Source organism: Triturus cristatus, chromosome 6 (assembly GCF_964204655.1).
Source record: "Triturus cristatus chromosome 6, aTriCri1.1, whole genome shotgun sequence".
Classification (NCBI taxonomy): domain Eukaryota; kingdom Metazoa; phylum Chordata; class Amphibia; order Caudata; family Salamandridae; genus Triturus; species Triturus cristatus.
Genome location: NC_140589.1, coordinates 1797823286 through 1797836141, shown reverse-complemented (window position 1 = coordinate 1797836141; position 12856 = coordinate 1797823286).

Genomic DNA, 12856 nt, shown 5'->3' with positions numbered 1-12856 from the left:
GACTTGGGAGGAGTTAGAATTGGTCTGGCTACATTCCTCCTTCTCCTGCTACAGTTGTCCCTAATTTAGGAGTTAAGATCGACTCTCAACTATCCTTAGGCGTTGTTTGTGGTTTGTTCTTGCTTTGGACAAAACGTCTGTAAAACAATGCTTGTATTTGCTCCCTGTGCAGGCTCAAAAAATGGTCATACATGCGCTCATTACCTCTCGTCTTGATTATGCCAAAGTTCTCTATTTGGCACTTCTCACCAACTTGATGAGGAGGTTACAGGTGGTCCAAAATGCATCTGCATGGCTACTGTTAAAAGTCCATGGGCAGCCACACATTTGCCATTATCTAAAGGAACTTCACTAGTTGTCCATCAAGGAGAGAATTCTGTATAAAGATCTAACACTAGTCCACTGACTCTTCTACCAGACGGGCCCAAGGTAGCTCTCAGCAAGAATCACCCATTGTCTCCCTGCCAGAACCCTCTGCTCTTCTGGTACAGGGCTGGCCTCAGTACCAAGAATTAGGAGAAAGAAACGGGGTGGCGTGTCCTTCTCCTATCTTGTGGCCCAGGCCTGGAATGCTGTCTCGTTGGACTTGCAGGCGCTGAGGGATGAAAATCACTTTAGGCGCAACCTCAAAACATAGCCCTTCCAGACAGCCTTTCAGTAATTCAGATGTGTAAGAACTTCATACTTAGTCCTAGCACCAGGACACTCTTGTGTAGCTGCGCGCTTTATAAATCCTTGAATGACTGATTGATGGACTCACTATTCCTACTCCAGTCAGTGCAACAGTAGTTAAAGCGTTGGACTTTGGAGGGGTGAAATGTACTATTACCAATCCAGTTTACACAACAGTAGGGAAAGTGTTGGACTTCGGAGGGGTTGCATTTACTATTCACACTCCAAACAGCACAACAGTATGATAAGCATTGGATTTCGGGGCGTAAACTTAAGTATTTCCACTCCAAACAGCGCAGCAGTAGGGGAAGTGTTGGAATTCGGAAGGGTACAATTTACTGTTTCCACACTATCAGTGCAATAGTAGTGAAAGCATTGGACTTCAGAAGGGTGATATTTACTATTCCTACATTCCCACTCCAAAGAATATAACAGAAGTGTTGAACTTCGAAGGGGATACATTTACTATTCTCACTCCAAACAGGGCATCAGTAGAGAAAGCATTGGTTTCGAAGGGGTACAATGTACTATTACCACACCAGTCAGCGCAACACGAGGGAGAAAGTGATGGACTTTGGAGGGGTAAAATTTACCATTCCTACTCCAGTCTGTGCAACAATAGGGAAAGCGTTAGAGTAAATATTTACCATTCTCACTCCAATCAGTGTAAAAGTAAGGAAAGCATTGGATTTTAGAGGGGTAAAATGTACTATTCCCACTCCATCAGTGCAACACAAAGGAAAGTGTTCGACTATGGAGGCACACAATTTACTATTGCGACTCCAGTCTGTGTAATAATAGAGAAAGAGTTGGATTTCGGAGAGGTGAACTGCACTAGTCTCACTCCAAGCACAGCAACAGTAGGGAAAGTGTTGAACTGTAAAGAGCTTAGTTTTTCTTTTCGTACTACAGAGTAAGCAAAAGTCGGGAAAACACTTAACTTCAAACACATTACATATATGAGACACTTTATGAATGTAGAAGAAAATATAAAACTCTTAATAAACAAAATATTAATTAACATAAAAAATATATAGATATGTATTAAAAAAATGAAATCAATTAACATAATTACTATTCAATAAAAAATTAAGTATCAATTAATATTTGTCATTCAATAATTAATTAATTAACTTCCCACCCTGTACCCCTAGAAAGCTAGCACCCTGCATCTACAATATAACTAAAAAAACGATTCCACAATTTACATATTCAAAATTCAATTAAAAAATTAATTTACAAAGAATAATTAATAGTTAGTTAAGTATTACTTAACTAACTTCCCACCCTCTACCCCAGAGGTCTTCAAACTTTCTGATGCCGAGACCCCCCTGTCAAAAACTTTTAGGCGTAAGCACCCCTCCTGACGAAAATCTCTAGAACTTAAGCCTCCTAATTATTGCTAACTATCGACAACCATAAACGCCTCTAATTACCACAGCAAATCATTTATACATTGGGGAAATAAATTAAACCGTATTTAGCAAACCAAAGGACAGTGGTTGGGGGCGTGATCAAAGGTGTGGCTAAAAACAAAGGACCTCATTTATGAGGCACTGACGTAGGGCAGCACCGCAAGTCTTCTTGCAGCACTGCCCTACGCCAATGTGAAAGGGCGGGAATGCACCTTATTTATGAAATTTCTCCCTATGTTGGCACACAAATTGCTTCCTAGTGCCAACATGGGCTGGATGGTTTTTGTGCAGGAAGGGGCACTTTCCTGCACAAAAACAAACCTGAGAGGGGTTTTCCTCTTTCCATGTGTGCTGCAGAATGCTGTTTTGTCTTACTCCATATCTATGAGGCCATGCAAAGCCGCGCAGGGTGACTTTTCCTCACCTCCTAGATATGATTTAGATGCGTGTGCCGCCGAAGCTCAAAAAATTGATGCTTCAGTGGCGCAAGCCTCTCATAAATCAGCCCTAAAATATCTTGTTCCTTTTTAGGTCTTTCACCATCGGATAGCTACATATAATATAATGGGTAGCTTAAAAGAAAAATACATTTTGAAAGTTGTTACTCAGTAGGAAATGCACTATACAGTATATTATATAACCTCCATTATTTAATGCACTGCATAGGTCTGTGTATAACCAGAGAGCCACAGAATTAAAATTGGTTGGTGCAGTGGAAAATAGTGACTTGGGTATTTTTAGTGCTTTGAGGTCACAGCCTGTGACAGAAAGCACTGCGAATGTGTAAGTCATTATTTTATACTTGCTTCCAAAATGTAGATTAGTGTAATAGGAGACAGTAAGTAATGCATTTATTTTTGCATAACTGTCCCTTCAGCACCTTTTCAGGGGTACTAAGCGCTGTGTAAATTCAGTTATCATTAAAAGGACACACTTCACAGCCCAGCTGCTAACCACCACACAAAAAAACACATCTTTGCCATCACAATGCTTGAAGTGAGTCGAGCAATTAAAGCCAGAACCACTCCCAAGCAGCCTTTTCATTTGCAGATTAACTCCTAGGGTACATTTGCACTTCATTCAGGCAAGCAGGCACCCTGGCATGAAGGCGTGTTTGAAGGATTGTTTTACCTGTCTGCTGGGCCTCCTAGTTTTACAGCACATGAGACTTGCGGTTGTGTTTGTCCAAAGCAAGTTGTGCATTCCAGGCAGAAGTTAGGCCTGGAAATGCGCTACCCCCTTCCCAGGACTCCAGGCCACCCCGGGGGTCGCGCCCCACAGATTGAAGACCCCTGCTCTACCCCATAGACCTAGCATCCCACCGCTAAGAGTTAAGTAAATGAATCAGATTCCGTATTTTACATTATTAAAAATCAATTAAATAGTTAATTACCTATGAATAATAAATCATTAATTATTATTTCATTAACTTACCACCATACACACCTACAATCCTAGCAGCCTGCAACTAAAATGTAAGTTAAAAAAATATTATATAAATTACATTATTATTTCAATATGAATTAAATAATTAACAATTAATTGTGAAGTAATTATTACTTAATTAACTTCCCACCCTAAACCCCTAAAACCTAATAGCCGCAAATAACATATAACAAGAATTAATCAGAATTACTTAAATTATATAACAAATGACAATCAGATAATTGTATAAAATGTATTAAATAATTCTTAATTAATTATTGCCTAATTAACTACCCACCCTATCCCCCTACAAACCCAACAACCTGCTATGACACCATAAATGACTACTAAATATTCATGGGAAATTCTAAATCATTCAAAAGTACAAGCTTTAAAAACAATTAATAACATAGTTAAACAATTTTAACATATAAAATGAACATGTCAACTAAAACACATTATAATAATTAAAAACGATATTTTTAACCACTAGATTAGTGAAAACGATATTAAAAAAATCAATTTTATTTACAACGATATTATTAACCTCAAAAATTATATTCTTATTAATGATATTTGTGCATCACGATATTTCTAGGTCACGATCTTTAATTCCCGATATTTCTGTCTCCCGATATTTTTAAATCTATATTTTGTCTAAACACCTTTGGTAACTGCAAGATGATCAAAACTACATTGAAGCTCGACTTCAAAGTGATCAAAAGAGTACAGCATAGGATCATGACCTGTCACCAAACGGATAGACCATGCTGCCACATCCCCAGAGAGATACAACAGCATTAACACAGCTCGACACTCTAGAATTGGAAAGGCCAAAGGTGTGTAAAAGAAGTAAAGTCTAGAGTGTGTGAGAAATATATTCAGTTTCTGTGGGTCCTCACTATATTTTTCAGGTCGCGCTAAAGGGATGGCTAATTGGTTGATAAACAAGCAAAACATTTTTTGGGGCATGCAGGGATCTCCACACACCCAACGAAAAGGCTCTGCCCCTGAAATATTGGTAGATCTTCTACAACCATCCTGTAATCTGTCTAAAAGTTATGACAGGTCTACAACATGTGACCTCCGTGTTTGATTCGCTACACGTGCCAACTCCACCTGTCGTTAGAGGTCCCTCATGGAGTTATTTAGGGCGCAGACATCAAAAGACTTGGACATCATACTGCCTGGGCATTCTAATTGTGTGGTCTTCGCATTATGCCAGATGAATGAATGTTGGAACATGTTCTTCTCACAGCTTTGTTCACTGCTTGAACACAATAATTCCCCAAAGACCCCCTATGACCACTGGAATTTGGTTTACCAGGAACCAACTGGTGACCCCAAGGGAAGGGGGGTTTGAGATCAAATAGTAAACTAACAAAATAAACTAAAATAAAAAGACCAACAGGTCTGCATTCGTGCCTGTGGAGAAAACAAACACACAGGTCTTACTTTTGAATAAAGTAAACACCCTTACTAAAACCTAATAAATGCCAATAGGCTCACATGCAATATTGCACATCAGTATTCCCCAAAAGGGGATCACTGACATGCAATAATCAACCTCAGTGCGAACCATCGACTTTCCCGAGGGCATGGTTTACGTCGTTTTGGGCCATTCCAAGATGGCCCCGAAACTTCAATATTCTCGAAGGATAGAGCCTCAGAGACTGAGGGTCCTTTACTGTGTTGCTGTACAACTACAGCTACTAAGGGCTGTTCCTTAAGCTTCCAAACTCAGACCCAGTCACTACAGGACTGGCATCATAAGAATTTCTGCTTGTCGTTGGCCAGGGGTATCTCTAAGTTCTTTATATCAAGGAATTTGTACAGTTATGTATGTCCCAATGAATAGTTACATTTTGTCCTTACTTTGTGTATCATTATCATTATATCCTTTGAGTCTTCCTAATACCTGATTCTGGTAGTGGGTGCAACATACAGCTGGCAACGTTGGAAAGGGATTGATTTTTTGTGTATGGAAGAAAGTATATGAAAGGTTGCATGGACACAACATCCTCTTTAGGACACAAGATGACCTGACCCCAACTGCTGGAGCGGTTGGTAGTGGCAAAGGGGAAACTTAAGCAACGTCTTTAGTCACCAAGATGTCTTATTTAGGTCCTTTGAGCACCTTACTATACAAAGTTTAACCAGGCCAGGTATTTAGACAAAATATCTGAAACACAAATATCCTGGGACAGAATATTGTGTCAAAAATAGCGAGGATAAAACTATCATAAAGGTAAGTTACTAAAGGGAAGTAAAGTTTTACTATATATAACTCCACACCTATGATCTTCAAGGTACTTAGATGTGGAGTAAAGAATAGTAAATCTGTACTTACCTATTTGCATATACCTACTCAATATTTTGGTCCTTGATATGTTTGACACAATATTCTGTCCACGCGATATTTGTGTTTCCGATATTCTGACAGTGATCCCCAGGTCAATCTCACCCCAACTCCTGTCAGATCTCAAACACAAACTGTTGGAAAACGAGGCAGCATCTGTGAGGCCTGCACAAATAACATGACTACATTTGTCCTTCACTGGGAACCAAATACCCAATTGTAGCGCCTGACTCTCAGAGGGTAGCGTTGCAGAGCAGTCTGAGGCTAACTCAAGGGAGGTGGTGAGGGCTAGTAATCGCCATTTGCAGGTGCACAAAAATAACACTCAATAATTGATTGTCCAGTCTGTACTTTGCTTTATAAAAGTAAGAGTATATTTATTAAACACACACACTACTCAATACTATGCACCAATTTACAAATATACATAAGCTGTTGGAATTACTTTGTGACATTGCATAACATCTCCACCCCTCCCGCAAAGGGGGGGTGGGGTCTAGTACCACCACTCCCATGTATGCACATCAACTTGCCCCCAATGCAGATAGTTGAACATAACCTGGAGCGAGGGCCCTGCGCACTGGCACCACCCCAGTGGCGACCCACCCCATTACCTCAACAAGCATTAAAAAGGGGTAAACCATGACACATAACCCTGACTGAGCATCTCCTACTGACCATAAAGTATGCACCTCTATATCTTAAGGGCTAGCTGTATGGGGACTTTACCTAAGCGCAGCAGCAAGGATCCATGTTTACGCACACTTTAGAATGACAGTACTCATCACCTTGGTTGATCATTTGAATGCATTGCAATTACAGCCCCTAAAGGCATCACAGATGAAATCACAGGATTGCGCATATACAGCCAGACACCCTAGCAGGACTGTCTGGCAACATAGCCCCACTTGGCTTATGACATCTCTTTACACATATGACTTACAGTCCCTTCAAAAGAAGTACTCCTGGCAACTACACTTCTCCTGCAGTTAGCCTCTTCACTTTAAAAGGAATCACAGGTAAAAGCATGGGATTACGTAAATACAGCCAGACCCCCTAGCAGGAAGGTCCAGCAACATAACTCCATTTAGCTTAACATCACCTTACACAGGTACTTCACTTTACACATGTGACTTTCAGTCCACCTAAAAAGAAATAACCAATAGTAAATGCATTTTGGTGCAATTACTCCACTTCACCTCCAGGGGATGCCCTTCTCCAGACATCCCCAACTCAGCCCTTCACTCCATGATGCACTTCATAGTACACCCTCAGCTGTAGAACATAAGTTCCAGCCTAGAAGGTGTTAAAGGCTGGCTGAGCCCTTGAGGGGTTATTCTTTCAGATGCCCCGTGAAACTTATGGGTGGACTGTTCTTCTTTATGCTGGGGGAGGCTGCGGTGCTCCTGCAGCCCCCTGAACCCCTTTTCACATATGAGGGTGACCCCCTCCTCTGGGGGCCACCAGGCACCAAAATGGCAGATTTCTTTGTGCTGGGGGGGGAAGGGGGGAGACTGCGCTGCTCCAGCAGCTCCCCCAGCACCTTTTCACAAGTGAGGGTGACCCCCCCTCCTCTGGGGGCCACAAAGCACCAAAACGGCAGATTTCCAAATGCCTGGCGAGGCATTATGGGGCGCTTCATGCTCCTCTTTACCAGCCCCAGCCACTGGGAACACTCTCCTCCGCCCTCGGGGTCTCTGATTCAGCAGGGTGCTGTCTTCACTGACTCCCTGCGCCAGCCTTTCGCCTGGCTCTGCTCCGTGGCCTCTCTTCTCCCTGCGTAGAGGCCACTGCTCCTGCGCACCGGTCCTGGGCTCTTCTTCTGGTGCCGTTAGGGTCCTGGGTGCAGTCAGGGGGTCTCTCCTTCCAACTGCCCATTGCGCCAGGCTCCAGCACCTTCAGCCTCAGCAGACCAAACCCCAGAGAGCTTCTCTTCCTGTGCAAGCACTTTTTAAAAGTTGAGTAGGGGGCTGGCAGGAAGTCCCTGTTGTTCCTATCAAACAGCGACACATCACTGCCCTGCCCCTGCTCCCTCCTTCTTGTGCAGCCTCTGGGTTTGTTAAAAATGGCGTTGTCCAGTGTCTCTGGCCACATGGCCTCTGAAACCCAACTCCTTCCCTCCTTGGTGCAGCCTGGTGCCTGGCACCTAGTGATGGATAAGCCTGTAGCCCCACCCATCATCTCTTCATGGAGAGGAGGCCCTCACTTGTGGAAGAAAGGTTATCAATCCATCCAGCTGAGGTCAGCCCTCTGGTCATGGCTGGCTCAGAGAAATATGACAGTTCTGGATGACCAAAAAGCAGTACAAATATGACTTTGGACTCTGCAGAATACTTATTTTCACATTCGCTACATTGGACTTAAGTGCGTGTCTGGAATCTGTAGGCCTAACGGAAGTTAATCTAGCCATGGGCCCCACATCCCCATAGGGGAATAATGAAGTGAAAACACAGTAAAACACACTGACTTTCCCTGGCATGTTTCTTTTCAGTGTATAAAGCCTATTCCATGTCACCACCCAATACTGCATAAGTCCTGCCACACCATTCACTTTGTAGCTGCTCCTGGACTGCGCACGCTAGGAATCTCCCCTGCGCAGCCCGTACATGTGTGCACACGCATGTACAAATGTGTCTGCATGTAACCAGCCCGGTGTCCCTTACTCCAGCTGCTGCGCAGTGGCCTGGTCAAGCCAGGGGAACACCAGTAAAATCCCCATGCAGTCTCTTACATCCTGAGTTCACTGTGGGTGAGTCCCAACATATGAGGCTCCCCCACAGTAAAAGCTCAACAATTAGGTGCTCAAAAAGCGAAAAATCTGGGCGGCCCATAGTGTCAGAACCACCTTCTAACACAAACCAAGGTAAATTTTCAGCTTTCTCATTAAAATCCTCAACCATTCCACCAATGGATTGTCTCAGAAGCTCAAAACGCTGGGAGCTCTCAAGCTCTTTATATATGTACCACACAGCAAGCAAGTGTCTGAGGCAGATGAGAAGCTGTCTCTTTGGAGTTCACTCAGTGAATCCTCACCCCAGCTCACGCGACTGCACTTACCTTTGATATAATATTCACCTGCAGTCTAGAAACATCAGATCTGGTAGTTCAAGTGAAATCCAGATTAGGTCATTCTCTCGTTACATTATCCAAATGGGTTTAAATTGCGCTGTTGGCATGATCCATTTCATGTACTTCAGGACAGAAATGCACACAACTTGATGGGACTCCTTCAAGACACCCCAGTCTGCCTTTGATGGATGCAAGCTGGGATCAACTCATCGAGAACTGATACAGGGATGATACCAGAATGATCAGTATTGCAGATATAGAAGAATAAGAGTGTCATCGCAGGTTCATCAAAGAGCCGGTCAAAATGAAAATACTGGGTCTGAAAAAAAAGAAAATACTGGGTCCGAATCTAGAAGATGGTTTGAAAAAATACGCAGACCTGCCCAGTTAAATCTAAAATTGTCTAAATGAAATACCTGGGCAAGTTGATGTGCCTTAGAGCAGACAAATATTAGACACACATAGAGAAAACAGTAGTTACCAAGGAACTCTGGGGGCTTCTCTAGATTTCTATGAAGAACAGACACTGCCCATATATATTAGCTAAGCTATTAGACCATTCCTGACATCTGGACAAAATACAATCAAAGAGGGGGGCTAAAGGGGTTTTAAGAGAGGTCCAGCATACATGCCCTGCTCAGAGTACAAAACACTAGGTATGCAGTTCCTAAAAAGGGGAGGAGAGGAAGCGGGATCCCAAAAAGGAGGTTAAAGGTATGTTACGAAAGGAGGTGGGGAATGAGGGCCCTCACACACCCAGCCCGCTGGCTGTCATGCTTCATCATCGGGCATGCTCCTCATTGGGTCGGCGCTGCAATACCCGACGGGCACCCTATGCAGGGGCTCTTTGGCGGAGATCTTTTATTCCTTGCCGTTTGGTGCAATGGGTGTAAGGAGCCTATGAAGTGTAGAAAACTGTGTGTGCTCTGGTCACCTAGACCAAGTGGGTTAAAACAGGGGACTGGAAGAGTCAGGCAAAACAACTCTAATGACCCTGCCTTCCACCCTGTTTAAAAAAGTGGAGTGGCGACCCTCTGCAAATGATGTTGCAGGGTGTTTGGCTCAATCTCATGCGGTCGACATGTTTCTTGCCTAATAGTCAGGTGGGTCTAGCGGCAATTCCTCAGGACCTTGTGAAAATGTGGTAAATCTACACTAAAGAAAAGGCAATGTGGTGTCCTAACCTAATATTACCATATAGAGGTGTAGTACCTGTTGATGCAGCAGCCAATCTAAAAACTAGTAACAATTGGCCCCATCAAATCATGGTCTACCAACACCTTGGCGTTGTACTACTGACACGTTACCTTAACGTGTCTTTCACATGCCGTGATTTGATGTGGCCAATTGTTACTAGTTTTTAGATTGGCTGCCGCATCAACAGGTACTGCACCTCTATATGGTAATATTAGGTTGGGACACCACATTACCTTTTCTTTAGTGTAGATTCACCACATGTTCACAAGGTCCTGAGGAATTGCCGCTAGATCTACCTGACTATTAGGCAAGAAACATGTCGACCGCATGAGATTGAGCCAAACACCCTGCAACATCATTTGCAGAGGGTCGCCACTCCACATTTTTAAACAGGGTGGAAGGCAGGGTCATTAAAGTTGTTTTGCCTGACTCTTTAACCCACTTGGTCTAGGTGACCAGAGCACACACGCTTTTCTACACTTCATAGGTCCCTTACACCCACTGCACCAAACGGCAAGGAATAAAATATCTCTGCCAAAGAGCCCCTGCAGAGGGTGCCCGTGGGGTATTGCAGCGCCGACCTAATGAGGAGCATGCCCGATGATGAAGCATGACACCCAGCGGGCTAGGTGTGTGAGGGCCCTCATTCTGAAAGGAAGGATTCCCCACCTCCTTCGTAACATACCTTTAACCTTCTTCTTGGGATCCCGCTTCCTCTCCGCCCCCTTTTAGGAACTGCATAGCTAGTTTTTTGTAATCTGGACAAAATAGACATGCAACCCATGACTGGCCATTTATCCTACTGTAAATGAACCCAAAGTCCCCCTGACCCTGATGAGGATATCCCTTTAAATGTGGAGAGCAGGTACTTGGAGATATCCTATAAAGTGAGGAAATAAAATCACTCCACCATTATAAAAAGGATGTTGGGATGAGTGAACAGTGCTAGCTATAATATTTGCATAGTAGTTTCTATGTCCTACACCCGGAGGTGAAAATGTGTCCATCATTCGAGGAGCAAAACAGTCTTTCACAGAGTCTAATGTCATACCAGCAGTATCCTGCCCTTTTCAGCAGACGGACCAGAATACTGAGCCAGAGTAAAAAGAAGACTGAAGCAGAGACCAACAACAACGTACCGCCAATACGCAAGAATATACTTAGATGACGCTACACCCCACTCTCATTAAACATTGACAATGGGATCTGTTTTGGAAGGGATGTGCGTATTTGTATTTTGTATTTGTATTGGCATTTATAAGGCGCATAAATCACCCGTAGGTTTCATAGCGCCCGCAGAAAACTCCTATAATAAACAGATGGTCAAGTGGAATCAGAATAACCAGGTTTTCAGAAGTTTACGAAACTTTAGGTGGTTAGATTCAAGTCTCATAGGGAGAGGGAGAGAGTTCCAGATCAGAGGGGCTATTTTAGAAAAGGATCTGTCTCCATTTCTGACCGTCCGAACTTTGGGGACGGAGAGGAACTGCTTGCAGGATGATCTGAGAGTTCTAGTCGAGTGATAGGCTATGAGCTTGTTGGCAAGGTATAAAGGGCCTTTGCTGTTTAAAGTTTTGTGAACCAGCAACAAAGTTTGAATTCAATGCGCTTTTTTATCGGAAGCCAATGTAACGACCTCAAACTGGGGGCCGAGGGAGTGCGAGAGGGGAGATTGAGGACCATCCTAGCCGCAGTGTTTTGCAGGACCTGTAGCTTGTTCAGTAGATTTTCATTAATGGAAGCAAATAACGCATTACCATAGTCCAGGCGGCTGATAATTAGTCCCTGGACTAGGGGCAGACGGGAGGGAAGAGGGATCCATTTGAAAATTTTCTTCAGGTTGCGCATAAGCCCGAAACTGGAACGTACGATGCTATTAATATGGTCAGACATAGATAGTTTGTTGTCCAACACTATTCCCAGATTTCGGGCTGACGTTTTGGGAGGGGGACATGGGCCTAAGGATGGGGGCCACCAGTCGTTGCTCCAGAATTTGTGGGCATTTCCGAAGAGGAGAATCTCTGTTTTGTCTGCGTTAAGTAACAGATAATTATTAGACATCCATTCTTTTACTGTAATCATACATTGTTGAAATCTGAGTTTGACGTTGCTGGGATCGGTTCCAAGAGTGATGAGAATTTGTGTATCATCGGCATAGGACACGGTTTCAAAACCGTGCGCTTTAATTAGTCTAGCCAATGGGGACCGGGGGGACACCTGTGATAAGTAAGGGCAGCAAGATAAAAACGAGCACTGTATTTTAAAAATACATAAACAATTTAAAAACAGGCTTGATAGTTAAAATAAATGTGCAATATTCGCGCTAAAAAATTTGACCTGGATCTCGAGAGGTCTAAGGAGGTATTCTATAGCAAAGTGACTTCCATCCAAAAGAAAAGAGAGCAGCTATTGTGCCCAGGGAAGGGTAGTAGGGCAAATTGGCCCATCACAGCCAACCCTAAAAGCATCCCTCGCTTCTTAGCCACTGCCCTGGTGCTGGCAATAACAAACAAAAAAACACCTCACACGGGTGTTAAGGCTGACCCAAGCCATTTAGCTGTTTCAGCAAATACTTAACCAATCAGTGCTAGGGGATCTCAAAAAGAGAGATACTGTGGACACTTCACACAAACATGTTGGTTTTGAAGAATTTCTGTTAGGTTGACAGGGCAGACAGTCCAATACAACTGAGAGAGAAGCCACTCCATCCTGAGAAACA